Source organism: Mobula birostris, chromosome 1, assembly GCF_030028105.1.
Source record: "Mobula birostris isolate sMobBir1 chromosome 1, sMobBir1.hap1, whole genome shotgun sequence".
NCBI lineage: Eukaryota > Metazoa > Chordata > Chondrichthyes > Myliobatiformes > Myliobatidae > Mobula > Mobula birostris.
The window spans coordinates 187214407-187230114 of NC_092370.1; the positions used below are offsets into that span (position 1 = coordinate 187214407).

Sequence of the window (15708 nt, forward strand, 5' to 3'; positions counted from 1 at the left end):
ACGCACAATAAATGCTGGCTTCCCAGAAACAACTGCTGCCCATGAACTGATGAAAATAAATGATTCACACAGAAGACAACAAACTCATGTAGTTGTTTGATAGTTAACTCTGTCAAAAGGTTATTAAGTAGCTCCATCTCCAGAGGATATGTAGCAGTAGCTTTGCAGATGCCAATTGAGAGCTGGCTGCAGGCAGTCCCTCTCTCTGTCTTCCTTTCTTGCAAGAATGGAGAAAAAGGAGCATAAGAGTGAAAACGGCACAAAGTGTTGAAGAAATAAATAGAAAAGCATTTCTTGGGGGTGATCAGGAAGGAAACATGACTTTATAAAGTAGAGGGTACAGGTGGGGTGAGAGGGGGTCCACTGATTAAAAGGAATGAGTGCACCTGCAAAGTAAATTGGTGTGAATATGATATACCAAAGTAGAATTAACAGTGAAAGGATTGGAGAGGTACCTACATACTAGGTGAATTAAGTGATTGCAAATACGCTCAACTTTACTCTGGTTAGGTCATTAAACTGTTAGTACTGACCTCAATGGCAGTCTCCAACTGTGCCTCCTTTATTTCAATAGAAAGCTTCCTTTTCATATCTGTAAAGTAAGGACGGACTGTCTCTCAGGTCTTCATAATCTGATCCGTGTAAAATCAGATCCAGAATAGCATTTCTGAACCAAAGCTCAGCCTTTACTCCCTCATCTCTATTGCAGTTGTGATTTAGCTCACTATCGCAGGCCCAATTTTGTATGCTTGTGGTGCATCTTTAAATAATGGAATTAAAATTGGGCCAAGCATCATCATTTTGGCCAGTCCTGATGAAAGGTCTCAACCCAAAATGTCAACTGTTTACTCTTTTCCATAGATGCTGCCCGGGCTGCTGAGTTCCTCCAGCATTTTGTGTGTGTTGCACCATTGATAACTGTTTGAGATCATAATGATATCGTAATTCAGAGACTGCATTACTATATGCAGTTTTTCTTCCAGTTTTCCTACGTGAAATTGGAGAATCAATTTCCAAGTGTATCAGGAATTACATTCCTATTAAAATCTGGTCTTTGCAGGCCTGCAGCAGTAGCTGATTTTTCTTCCTTACTTCAAGGTGTTAAGCACTACCTGAGGGCAAACCAGTACTATAGGGATGAATATTTGACTTGCGTTAGTAACCTGGTACTAAAACCTATTTTGTTTTTTTTTAATTTTATTTATTTAGAGCTTCAATCCTTCAAGCCAGGTGGCCAAGCAACCCCGAGCAACCCGTTTATCCCCAACCTAATCACAGGACAATTTACAATGACGAATTAACCTATCTGGTACGTCTTTCGACTATGAGAGGAAACTGGAGTACCCATGCATTTCACAAGGTGGATGTGCAGAGACTCCTTACAGAGGGCATGGGGATTTAACTCCAAACTACAACACCCCTAGCTATAATAATGTTGCACTAACCATAATGCTACCATGGTACCCATGACAGAATTTCTGTGCTATGTCTAATGATCACATGATGTTGAAAAATGTTTGGCTACAGTCACCTGCCCCATTTAAGAGGTATAGAGTCCCGAAAAAAAAAAGGGAATCCTTGCTTTTTTCTCAGTTTGCTTTTGTTCTTCAAGGGTTGTCCCAAATAAGTAGTTGCCCAATTAACTGACAACCCAATTAACCAGAATCCACTGTAGTTTAACACACAAAAGAAAACTGTACCAACTTTTCTGTTTTAAATTTGCTTTGTCTTTCTTTACCGAATACCATAAAGCTGTCCACATGAAATGACAGATTATGTGACAAAAACACATGCAAGTTAAACTGCAGAGTCCCAGAAAGTGAGTCCGTGGCCATGGAGCCAGTCAGCGCCGAGGTGAGTGAAGCCAGTCCAGGAGCCAAATGACTTCAGGGCAGCAACTGCTCTAAACCTGGCGGTGTGGGACCCAAGAGTCCTGCACCTTCCACCTGACAGTAGTAGCAAGAAAAGGGGGAGACCGGTAAAACACAGGCAGTTGGTTCTGAACACCTGATTGTTTTCCACTCTCGTCCTCGACAGTTTTAATCTTGCTCGATGCTTTAATCACCCTGGTGTAATGGAGCCAACCACGGGCTCATCTTTCGATATCAGACCTTAACTCAGTGTCCACCTCCAGCAATTGCCACCCCAGCCGTATCTGCACTTTCGAGAGTCTAGTTCACTGAATCCCCCAGGAGAATGCAAAAGCTCCAGATCGCTTAGATGGTTCAAAAGTAAAAAAAAAAGTAATTTCCTCAAAAGGGAAATTACAGGCTGCAGACTACAGCAATTGCAGTCTATGAGAAGACGTACATCTCGCAGAGTATCTGGTAATTTTGTGAGCTGTTTGCAAAATGTCGCATTGGTCGCCAGCTCCATCTTTTCTTTGAATGAATACCTCCATTGATAACTATTAGGATTTATTACACAGTTTCATGGTACTATAGTAGTTTTGGTGGGTTCTAATTTATTCTATATTTCATTTAAATACATAATTTGTTACTCAGTTTGTCTTTTTTTTATACCTTTTGTAACTATTTCTACCCAACATCGGCTAATTGAGGCAGCTGCTTAATTGGGCCAAAATCTATTGGTCCCGATGTGTCCCAATCAACTGGAATCCACTTTATTTCAAACTTCCAACCTGCAGTTTTCAACAACAACACAAAATGCCTTCCAGTGCTTTAAATCATAGCTGTTATAGCCTTGGGCATTTGGTGAATATTTGATTGAATTTTGCTCTGATTCAAACACAATCTGATTTAATTATATTTACCTGCATTTATAAAAGGGTCATTAACATAGCAAAATATCCCATGGCACTTTATAGCGTAGTGGTTAACACAACACTTACAGCTTGGGGCGTTCCGGAGTTCCGAGTTAATTCTGGCGCTGTTCTCTAAGGGGTCTCTGTACGCCTTCCCCATGGAATGCGTGAGTTTTCTCCAGGTTCTCTGGTTTCGTCTCTCAGTCCAAAGAGGTACTGGGAAGGTTAATTGGTCATTGTAAATTGCCCAATGATTAGGTTAGGGTTAACTGGGTTTGTCAGGGGTTGCTGGTGCGGCATGACTCAGAGAGCCGGAAAAGCCAACTCTGCGCTGTATCGCAAAATACATAAATAAATAAATGTAGGTCAGCTAATAAAGCAAAGCTGGCACTGGGAAATACTAAGGCAAATAACTTTAAGGAAGATGTTAAAGGAGAAGAGATTTAGTGTCACAAGCAATCTACTGCAGACTGTAAATGGGTTGAACAGCATTTGGAGATGGTGGGTAAGGAATTGTCGATGTGTCAAGTTGAAACCTGCATTAGGATGCTTGTGTGATTTCAACTTGAAATAGAAATGATTATCTTCTCCCCATAGATGCTGCTTGACCCCTTCAATTCCTCCAGAAATATTGCTTGTTGCTCCAAATTCCATCATCTCCATTCTGTAAGATATCAAGCTTGTTCAGGTAAAGGCAAAGGTGCCAATGATAGATAAAAGAAAATTGTTGTGGAGTAAGAGGCTAGATTTCAGGAACTGCATGAATCAAGTTGATTGTGCGTGTAGACAAGCTTATGAAGAGGTGAGACTATCAAGGGATATGTAAGCAAGACTGGGAATTTCAGAATTGGAACTCAGCTTAACTTGAAGCCCCTGTAGATCACTGAGCAATGATGATTATTCAATTTGATTCCATCACTCTGAAAAGACACGGGCACCAACGATGAGATCTAGGTTATGGAAGGTATAAGATGTGCCATTGGTAGAGGGATCCAATAAACACAAGAGATTCTGTAGATGCTGGAAATCCAAAGCAACATACGCAAAATACTGGAGGTGCTCGGTAAGTCAGATAGCATCTATGCAGGTGAATAAGCAGCCAGTGTTTCGGCTGAGACCCTTCATCAACACAGGAAAGGAAGGGAGAAAATGCCAGAATCAAAAAGGTGAAGGGAAAGGGAAGGGGGACCAGCTGTTAGATGATAGGTGAAGCCAGGTGGGTGAGAAAGGTAAAGGTCTGGAGAAGAAGGAATCTGATTGGAAAGGAGAGTGCACCAGAGGGAAAGGAAGGTAGGGGGACGCCAGGGTAGTTGATCGGCAGATGAAGAGGAGAGGAAGGGGGCCAGATTGGGGAATGGAAGAGTGAAGGAGAAAAATTATCAGAAGGAGAAATGGATGTTCATGCCATGAGGTTGGAAGCTACCTAGACAGAATATGAGGTGTTGTTCCTCCACCCTTGGGGTGATCACATCATGGCAAAAGAGGAGGACATGGATAGTATAATTGAAGCCTGCTTCAAGCAGTACCCAAGAAAAATGCAGTAACCTGCCTCAATGACTATTGTCCAGTAGCAATTGCATCCACAGTGAAAAAGTGTTTTGAGAGGTTGGTGATGAAACACATTAACTCCTGCCAGAGAAGTGACTTGGATTCGCTCCAATTTGCCTACAGGCACAACAGGTCCACAGCAGATGGCTCTTCACTCAACCCTGGAACACCTGGACAGCAAAAATGAATACATCAGGATGCTCTTTATCGACTACAGCTCAGCATTCAATACTATCATCCCCCCAAAACTAATCAATAAGCTTCAAAGACTTGGCACCAATACCTCCCTGTGCAATTGGATCCTCGATTTCCTCACTTGCAGACCTTAGTCAGTTTGGATTGGCATCCACATCTCCTCCACAATCTCCATCAGCACAGGTGAACCACAAAGCTGTGTGCTTAGCCCCTGCTCTACTCACTTTACTCTCATGACTGTGTGGCTGAACACAGCTCCAATGCTATATTCAACTTTGCCGACAACACCACTGTCGTAGGCTGAATCAAATGTGGTGATGAATCAGCATGTAGGAGGGAGATTGAAAATCTGGCTGAGTGGTGTCACAACAACAATCTCTCCCTCAATGTCAGTAAGACCAAGGAGCTGATTATTGACCTCAGGAGGAGGAAACCAGAGGTCTATGAGGTAGTTCTTATCAGGGTGTCAGAGATGGAGAAGGTCAGCAACTTTAAATTCCTCAGAGGGCCTGACCTGGGCCCAGAACAAGTGCAATGATGAAGAAAGCACAGCAGTACCTCTACTTCCATAGGAGATTGTGGAGATTCGGCATGACATCCAAAACTTTGATGAACTACTATAGATGTGTGGTCAAGAGTATATTGACAGGCTGCATCACAGCCTGGTATAGAAACACTAATTCCCTTGAACAGAAAATCCTACAAAAAGTAGTGGATATGGCCCAGTCCATCATAGGTAAAGCCCTTCCCACCATTGAGTACACCTACATGAAGTGTTGTTGCAGGAAAAGCAGCATCCATCATCAGGGACCCCACCACCCTGGACAAGCTCTCTTCTCACTGCTGCCTTCAGAAAGAAGGTACAGGAGCCTCAGAACTCACACCACCAAGTTCTGAAACAGTTATTACCCCTCAACCATCAGACTCTTGAACCAAAGTGGGTAACTTTATTCAATTTCATTTGCCCCATCACTGAAATGTTCCCACAACCTATGCACTCACTTTTAAGGGCTCTTCGAGTACTGTGTTCAGTTCTGGTCACCTCACTACAGAAAGGACGTGCATAGGATAGAGAGAGTGCAGAGGAGATTTACAAGGATGTTGCCTGGATTGGAGGGTGTACCTTATGAGAATAGGTTGAGTGAACTTGGCCTTTTCTCCTTGGAGCGATGAAGGATGAGAGGTGACCTGATAGAGGTATATAAGATGATGAGGGGCATTGATCATGTGGATAGCCAGAGGCTTTTTCCGAGGGCCGAAATGGCTACCTCAAGGGGTCATAGTTTTAAGATGCTTGGAAACAGGTACCGAGGGGATGTCAGGGGTAAGTTTTTTACACAGAGAGTGGTGGGTTCATGGAATGCAATGCTGACAGTGTTGGTGGAAGCAGATACAGTAGGGTCTTTTAAGAGCCTCTTAGATAGATACACGGAGCTTAGAAAAATAGAGAGCTATGCGATAGGGAAATTCTAGGCAGTTTCTAGAGTAGGTTACATGGTTGGCACAACATTGTGGGCCGAACGGGCTGTAATGTGCTGTAAATTTCTATGTTCTATGTTTTATTCATCTTATGTTCTCGATGTGTATTGCTAATTAATTTATATTTATTATTATCATTATTTATTCTTGTATTTGCATAGTTTGTTGTCTTTTTGTACACTGGTTGTACACCCTGTTAGTGTGGTCTTTTATTGATTCTATTGTGGTTATTGGATTTATTGAGTATTTCCACAAGAAAATGAATCTCAGGGTTGTATATGTTGACATATATGTACTTTGGTAATAAATTTGCTTTGAAATTTGGAAATGTCAATTGCTTCTCGGCCTTTTGGCTAAGATCATCTGTTCTTATCAGTTTAATTTCTGATACGTCCCTTATCTGGGGACCATATGTTAAATTGATTTTTGGAACAGGGAGATGGAATAGGGGCTTGCTCCTTCCACTCCACGCATCGACCTGGTATTGCATTGCCTCTGGGAACAGTACACTTCCCTTCTGGGGAATTTCAAAGTAGCAAAGAAAAGAAAAACTACAAAATTTGGACATGTCGGAATGGGGATAGGAATTAAATTGGTTGGCCACCGGAAAAGTCTGCTTTTGCGGATGGAGTGGAGGTGCTCGAGGAATATTGTAATAGCTGATGTTTGAGTGCTTGAGCAGAATGAGTTTTATTGCTCATAAGTTTGGGGCCTCATGGCAAATGTACATGTTGATAGCTGGAAAATGGTGTTTTATACTATTTGTTCATTGCAACTGATGTGACGGACTAACACTGAGCCACACGGAAACTGATATGGGAAACATAAAAGTCTTTATTCACACAGCAAACCTCCAGGAAGAAAATGTATAAGATGATGAGAGGCATTGATCGTGTGGATAGTCAGAGGCTTTTTCCCAGCTCTGAAATGGCTAAGTTTTAAGGTGCTTGGAAGTAAGTACAGAGGAGATGTCAGGGGTAATTTTTTTGCACAGAGAGTGGTGAGTGTATGGAATGGACTGCCGGCAACGGTGATGGAGGTGGATACGATAGGGTCTCTTAAGAGACTCCTGGATAGGTACATGGAGCTTAGAAAAATAGAGGACTAAAGGTAACCCTAGGTAATTTCTAAAGTAAGTACTGTATGTGTTCGGCACAGCATTGTGGGCCAAATGACCTGTAGGTTTTTCTATGTTTCTAAAATTTACTCTCCTGACACGTTTTATACTTTTCACCACAAAACAATAAATGATGAAATGCAGTTAATTTAACTTTAACATTTTGAATATAGTCAGGTAAAGTTACAAAATCGCTTATTTCTAATGGTAGCACATCGCAACTAGTGGAACCTCTCTGAATATTTAATGCTAGTGTCTGTTCCAAAAGTCTCTTGAATACAACAGACCCAAATATACCTCTTTTGTTATAGTGTTGAAGGATCACTCCATGGACATACAACTGACTAGAAAGTTAAGCAATAAAACAGATCTTTTCTAAACTGTGCATTAAGTGGCAGGAAGACAACTGTTCTAATGGCAGGAATATTCATCCATTGTCTTCCCCTGTGAAGTTTCAATTGGACAGAATCAGAATTTCCCACACCCACATGGTATTGCTCATTGCAACTATTTTAGAGTGAAATTCTCTTGGATGGCCCTCGGTTGGTCGAGGTCAACCATTGTTTGTGCATCCTTGCTGTCAAAGTCGACACACAAGCCAGAGCAGTACGATATGGAGAGCAAGCTGTTGCCTGTGCAGCAGGCTCCCCCTCTCCATGCAGCTGTGAGTCCAAAGCAATGGCAGAGACCAATACAGTTTGGCACCAGCAGCATCGCAGGAGTTGCTAGTCAGTGTTGAATTCAACGTTGGACTGCCTTAGTGACTCCAGCTCCGGACTTTTCCTCGGGGTTTACTATCAGAGCCTTCCTCATGAATGACTAGAGCTACAAGGCAATGGAGGTTTAAAAAATTATTCTTTTTTTCTCAAGAGTCCTGATGAAGGGTCTTGGCCCGAAATGTCGACTGTACTCTTTTCCCTAGATGCTGCCTGGCCTGCTGAGTTCCTCCATCATTTTGTGTGAGTGTCACTTGAATTTCCAGCATCTGCAGATTTTCTCATGTTTGTGTTTGAAATTATGATGAGCTGCCAACCATAACAGACTTTCCCCATTTACACGAAGCAACTGCTATTAAGGTGCCAGTAACCAACCTTTGCCCCTTCTCCTGTCAGTGGAAATGGTCTGCCAGGCTTAATAACTCAGCCATATGTGAACGCCAGAAGTTGGACTTGGTTGTCAGAGGCTATTTGAGATGCACGCCATTGGGAGTATTTAATATAAGTGCGAGTTTATCTCCAGTACCTCCCTTCCCCCTTCCTCACTGCGCCCCCCACCCCCCGGGCTATGACCTTAAGGAGAATGATAGGAAAAGATTTGAAAATGTTTCAGTTTGTACTTGTGGTAAGACAGGGAACAGCAAGATCAAATAATTCCAAATACATTTTACTAACAATTGAAGAGACATCAAATATTTGACGAAATTAATTGCCAATGAGCATATAATTAATATGCAAACCCAGTGCAATCAGTGTGAGACAAAGTGGGCCCATGGTTCATTTGACAGTGATTGGCAAGCTGCCAACCATCACTCCTGCTGTTTATGGACTAACTTGCAAGGCAGGAAATCATGATAACGCAGTCAAGACTCCTTAAAGGGAGGCCAGCTACCATAGTTAGCTCACTGTTGCAAGGCAGCAGCCAACAAGTCCTAGAAGGACTATGAGAATTTTATTCAGTCTGGAAGTGCTTGACGGGTACATTACCAGGAGGATGTAGCTGCTCAATGCCACTGGGGGTCAAGCCAAATCATCCTGTAACAATGGCAGATGTGGCAAGGCAGATTAAACTGAAGAACATTTGGATCAAGACCTCGCTGAAATAATACAAGAAACTGACTGATTCAATGTTAGACAATAATTGAGAGTGGATCACTTGGTTATGCGTCGAATAATTGTGGTCAACCATGATAATACCAATGCCTGGCATGCTTTGATGACAAGTCTGATATTCCTGTTGTGGTTTTGTATTCCAGTTTGTCAGGCTGTAAGTTCTGGAAGAAAGTGTGAGTAGAAGTCTTCATTTTGTTTTAACCACCCTGCTTCATTCTGATGTTAATTGGGACAACGGGAGTGCTGAGGGGCAGATTCGTTGAGGTGGCAATTTATTATGGAAAGGCACGTAATGTGCTATCCAAAGATGGCAGCATGTTTCCATCTCCTACAGCCACTCAGGGTACTCGTGTGCTCGGAAGTTGGTGGGGATAAGTGAACCTGGCTGCTTACAGTTACAAATAAATTCTTCAAAGTCAGCGTTATTTGACCTCACCAACCACTAGCAACAGGTTTTCATTTTGCAAGTCTTGAAAAGGCAAGGTCATTTCTAATCATCACCGAATTTTCACAAACTAAAAGTTTTCATCAGTCTTTTTACATCTTAGTTTGGAATTAGGCTTCTTGTTCTTTAGATGTACCTAATGAAGTGATGGCTTTAACCATGGTGATATAAAAATCAGGTTCAATAGGTTTCGATAGGTGCATTTAATGTCGGAGAAATGTATACAATATACATCCTGAAATTCCATGTCAGGAAAATATAAGGGAAATTGGGGAAATTGGGAAAAGAGGGACAAGAAGAATTCAACCAAAATATTTGTTGTTTGTTACAGAAAAGCAATGGGAGTTGGTAGTCTCAATAGTCCATGCTTTATCTCAGTGTCTTGCACTTCTTTCTGCTTTGGTGTGTCTTCATCCTTCCCAGGTAACTTTAGGGGTTGCCTTGTTTGCCAGGCAAACCTGTGGAATATGGGGCAAACGCAAGGACATAAGTAATAAAAACAGGAATGTGTCATTCACGTCTTCTATCCTGCTCTACCATTCAAGAATTCTACCAATGACAAAATACCTTGCTTCTGTTAGTATCCAATTAACTATTGATATATATCTAGACTAACCTGAACAACAAATTTTCTGCAGCATCTGGGACAGAGAATTCCCAGGAAGCATATTTCTGGTGTGTGATGATGATTTTGCTCCTCAGTTCCCCCCTCCCCTCCTATCTGAGGCTGCTGCTGCTCTTTGCTGTACTGGGAAAATGTTCTCCAATGCAACACATACAAAATGCTGGAGGAACTCAGCAGGCCAGGCCTGGAAAAGAGTAAACAGTCAATGTTTCGGGCTGAGACCCTTCATCAGGTCCAGAAAGAAAGAGGAGTCAAATCAAAGGCAAATCAGTAAAACCATGCCGGTAAGATAACATTGTACACCAGCTGAGATTTTTCTGCATCTCTGAAAGCAACTGCCCACCCCTTTCAATTTTTGAACTTGATAGCTAAAATATCTTCCAACCACTTTCTACCCTATCAAAACTCCAGAAACTTTTATTAGCTGGATTGTCCATGCTTCCAGATTCATCATCTGTAATCCCTAACTATTTTACTATTCCAGGTGCAATGTGTGCTGGGCATGTGGCAACCCCTACTCCTTTCGTCTAAACTTCCGCCTCCCAAACCTGGCGTTCAATGTGAGACAAACTGCAAAAGGCATCCCTGCCATGAGGTCCCATCCTTGAAGCAGCTCCTAGAGCTCACTGGCTGTCCACAAAGCTTTTCAGCAGTTTTTAAATGTCTCTATTCACCAGGGGCATTTAAAAAATAACTCAGATTCATTTGAATAGTTTAGTAATATAAAGTTAATTCAAAGTGCAATAAAACTAGCAAATAAGTAAAAGCAGTAAAATAAAATGAAATAATGTCAATATAGAGTTAGATGTTCTTTGTTGATTTTTGGTTACCAGCCCAGGAAAAGTGCTGAGTATTTGGGATTCACACAGCAACAAGGAACTGGGAGAACTGCCAGGAATCAACACAGATATTCATGACACATTGCCTGTTGAGTCACCAATTGAGCTCTTAATGAGTGAAAGCCTTTCTTGTTGATGCTGTGGACTATGTAAGGTTCTGTGAGTGCAGTCAATTATGCCCTGCAGCTGGGGAAAGCTTGTTGTCCTGGCAAGCCCTGAACTCGCTGTTCTTCTTTTGCTGCCATTTGTTATTCTTAGTTGAAGAAACCCTCAACTGTGACCTGCTTATTGAAACAATGCACAGCAATGTTGCTGACATCACCTGCTAGATCCTAATTACCTCTGAGTGTGGAGGCTCTGGTCCAGAACATTAATGAGGTCTCCTGTGTCCTACCTTCTAAGCAGGAACTGTATTTCTCTGCACTGACTGTATGTTCTACCTCTGCCTCAAATTCCTGGCCCAAAGGCAAATCAGTAAAACCATGCTGGCAAGGTAACATTGTACACCAGCTGAGATTTCTAAAAGCAATCCCTCTTCATTTTTTTTTAACTTGATAGCTAGATTTTTTTTAAAAAAGAGCTAAAACCACAAGCAATCTAATTTATCAAATGCAACCAAAGATCCAACTTGTAGCTTCTTCTGTAAGAGATGCTGTCAAGTGCTGGGGGGAGTCTGTGATGAATTAATTAAGTTTTTCTCAGTGACTCAGATGGAAGAGTTCTCAACTGGGTGCAGGATCCTACATTATGTGTACTTATCGCATTACCAACTGTCCCACTACCCTGTCCCCTACCACCGTTGCTTTCAGGTAATCAGCCTCAGCACCTAAATCGATTTGTAATTCATGTGAATGTTTGATATGGAAGGTCACAAAATTGAATGTGAAGGTATTATAGTGAAAAAATTGAATATGATTTGAGTTCTTCCTTGCTATTGTAAAGACTATTGAAGTGATCCAATATACTGATCTCCAAAAAATCAACATGACATAATGGTTTATGGAGTGCCACAATAAAGTTAGAGCATTACACAGCAGTCAGCACAACTGGCTGAATATACCTTTTGCCATGTTAAAGAAGCAGCAGCATGTGTATGAATAAAAATATAGAGGCATCTGATTTTACAGCTGATCAAACCCTAAGCAGGCTTTCTTCCAGCATGTCTTCCAATTGGCATCAGTGGATGGACAGCAGATGATGCATGCTAATAAGTTTAAAAAGAGAGGAAGAATTGTAGATGCTGAAAATATGAAATGAAAACAGAGAATACTGGGAAAAATTCAGCAGATCAAGTGATTCACCTGAAATGATAATTCTTTTGCTCTCCATGCTGCATGGCTTCTGCATATTGACAATAGACTCCCAGTGACTTCTTTTATTTTCACACTCCATATAGCTTGCTACATTTCAAGACGTTTGCTCCCATGTATGCACAGACACACACATACATGCTAATGGTAAATTGAAAGCACATCTATGCTGTTGGATTAGTTAAAACAGAACATACTGGCACTCAGATAATCACAGTTTAATGTTTTGAAAATGGCATCAGGTGTTTCTATAATACTGTAAAGACATTTTCACTGCAGTTAAAACTGATCCATTGCTTTGCATTAGCCATTTTTTCCTTTGTTCTTAATCAACCAAGAATTGATTGATATTCTGGGTTTAGTAAAAGTCCTGCAAATATTTTTTTTTGATAGAGGAAGTGAACAACTCAAAAACTCCAAAATTGTTTTAATCATTGTAAGAGGAAAAATCATCAAATCATGCAAACAGAGTTGGAGGATACAACACAGGAAAATGTATCCCTTGCTTCTCCTAAATATTGCATTGTGAAACAGAGCAAATCCATTAATGTACCCATCCGTGGGACTTCCACTCTCACTATATATATTATGCAAAGAAATAATTGATTCAGTGGCACTTGATAAGGGTCCCACCACCTGTATTCCTGCACTGGACAGGGGTCTTCCCAATCTTAAAAATGCACCATTAGGAAGATGAGTGGTTTCCCAGCCAACAACGGGAAAAAGAACATTGTCTCTCCTAGTTGTTTCTGCTTTGCATGGGTAGCAGTTGGCTTATGTCCTTTGTACACATGTTTCTTCTACTCACCTTGACTATTACACAAAAAACTGAAGGATAACTTGTCATTCAACAGCTGAAGTGTTAAATTTAATTATTATCTTTAATACAGAAGACCATCTCAAGGTTCTGACCAGCCTAAGAAAAAAAAATAACCTAAAAGTTGAAAGTTAGAGGAAAATCCAATACTGATCAGGTGTATGAGTACTTGCACATTTGGGTTATTTTCCCTTGTACTATGTTTTATCTTGTCTCATTCTTGAAATGAATAGCTATTTGGTTTTGATTCTGTTCACTGTCCTCAAATCTTGATAGTGGATCACACTAACGCCGTTTCAAGTTTTGTGCTTTGTTGCTCAGTCAGAGCGAACACGTAATTTATGCTCCATCGCGGATCACTTGACACTACCCTCTCATAGATATGATTAAAATATCTCAAAGGACATTTTGCATTTGCTTCAAGGCAAGAAACCCATATTTATGGATAGGAAAATGGTTTTAATAATTAATCTTCGTGGAAAATTATTGCTGGATAATTTTAGTGCAATATGTGAAACTAAGTATTTTGTTTTCAAACTCTGGCATACTACTGTATTATTTATAACAATCAAAATACATACACTTATGTAAGAGGAGCTCTGTGTATATATATAAAAAAATTAGAATTGTGATTGAAATTACCTGATAGTTTACTTCAAGGACACTAAATGTCAGATTACCACATATTTGACCGAAGTGTTGCTTATTATAAATGGTTTGTTACATAGTAACATATAATTAAGGTAATGGTTGGAGCTGAAAAGACAGAATATGCTACAGCAGTTGTTTGATTGTAGTATGGGTCAGGAGATCATCCATTTCTACATGATGTATTCACATTAGATTAGTGCTTCAGTGAACAGGATATAAAATTAATTTCAGTTGTTTCTGTTCTTGGCACAATCTAGATCTTCCATTTTGGTCTTTAATTTGTCAAAAATTTAGCACATGGAACTTAGAACAGTAAAGCACTGTACAGGCCCTTCAGTCATGACGTTATGTCAACCTCTTAACCTACTCCAAGATCAATCTAACCCTTTTCTCCCACACAGCCCTTCATTTTTCTTTCATCTATGTCCCAATTTAAAATCTCTTGTATGTCCCTTGTGTATTTACCTCTCCCACCATCCCTGGCTACCCACTCTATCTATGCCTCTTAATATCTTATGCACCTCTATCAAGTCTCCTCTCATCCTCCTTTGCTCTGAAGAGAAAAAAAACCCTAGCACACTTATCCTTTCCTCATAAAAGATGATCTTTTATCCAGACTACATCCTGGTAAATCTCCTCGGCACTTTCTCTAGTGCTTCCACATCCTTCCTCTAATGAGGTGACCAGAACTGAACACAATACTCTAAGTGGAATCTAACCAGAGTCTTATAGATGTGCAACATCACCTCAAGGTTCTTGGCAACACACACAAAATGCTGGAGGTTCTCAGTAGGTCAGGCACCACCTATAGAAAAGAGTACAGTTGACATTTTGGGCCTAGACTCTTTAGCAGGACTGGAGAATAAAAGAGGTTCTTGAACTCAGTTCCCTAAGTAACAGGTGAATGCACCAAAAGCCTTCTTAACCTCCCTAGCAATCTGCCATCCTGATGAAGGATCTCAGTCTAAAATGTTGATTGTTTACTCTTTTCCATAGATGCTGCCTAGCCTGCTGTTCCTCCAGTATTTGGGGTATGTTGCTTGGATTTCCAGCATCTGCAGTTTTTCTCTTGTTTCTATCAACTTGCATGACAACTTTGAGCAATCTATGGACTCGGATCCCAAGATCCCTCTGTTCCTTCACACTTGTTAAGAATCCTAACATTAGCCCTGTACTCGGTATTCGAGTTTCACATTCCAAAGTGAATCAGTTCACACATTTCGAGATTGAACTCCATTTGCTACTTCTCAGCCCAGCTGTACTCCCTGTCAATGTCCCATTGCAACCATGACAAACTTCTAGAATATCACCAATCTGTGACATCTGCAAACTTACTACCCCACCCTTCCAATTCCTCAGCTAAGTCATTTATAAAAATCACAAAGAGTAGGGGTCCCAAAATAGATCCCTGTGGAACACCGCTACAAGTCACAGACCTCCAGGAAGAATATGCTCCATCTACTACCACCCTCTGCCTTATGTGGGTAAGTGCATTCTGAATCCGTGCAGCCAGGTTTTCTCGATCCCAAGCCTCTTGGCATTCTGAATGAGCCTACCATGAGGAATCTTGACAAATGCCTTATATACACCACATTCACAGTTCTGTCCTTTACTCATAGAAGTCACTCAGGCATGGCCTGCAAGACAAAGGGAAAAAAAACTTATTGTACAATTTTGGTGAAGCACCAAACTAATGTTTCAATTATTTCGTTATATATTTGAGTATCAAATAAATCTTCTGAATTTAAATGAGATAAGTTTGGTTGATGAGAGAATTCCAGTTCTGCCTCTAAGCTCCGTTGGTGGAGTATAGAACAGTGGTATTTCATGATAGAAGCTTGACAATAGAAGCAGCTACTAGAATCACTCTTATCCCAGTTTTAGGGAAATTTTCATTTTAAGTACTTGTATTTATTCAGTGACGTGTCCAAAATGTGAATTGCAAATAGTTATTTCCCAATGGGTAGTGTAAGAACTAACCTTCGACTTCATCTGAAGCTATTGAATTCCTGCAATGAGTATACATATGCCATTAGGATCCTTTTACCCTTTCCATTTCCTAACTCAACCCAGAGAGACTCAACACCTT

General features: G+C 40.8%; 1 protein-coding gene and 1 non-coding gene across 7 annotated transcripts in view; both read left to right on the plus strand.

The window, feature by feature from the left end:
* Positions 1-15708, plus strand: part of npas3 (neuronal PAS domain protein 3) — a 1076641-nt gene that overhangs the window by 950095 nt on the left and 110838 nt on the right. The gene's annotated exons all lie outside the window — the stretch shown is intronic.
* On the plus strand, positions 6320-6501 carry LOC140206767 (U2 spliceosomal RNA). The gene has a single exon (XR_011888384.1). It is a non-coding gene; the product is annotated as a U2 spliceosomal RNA (small nuclear RNA).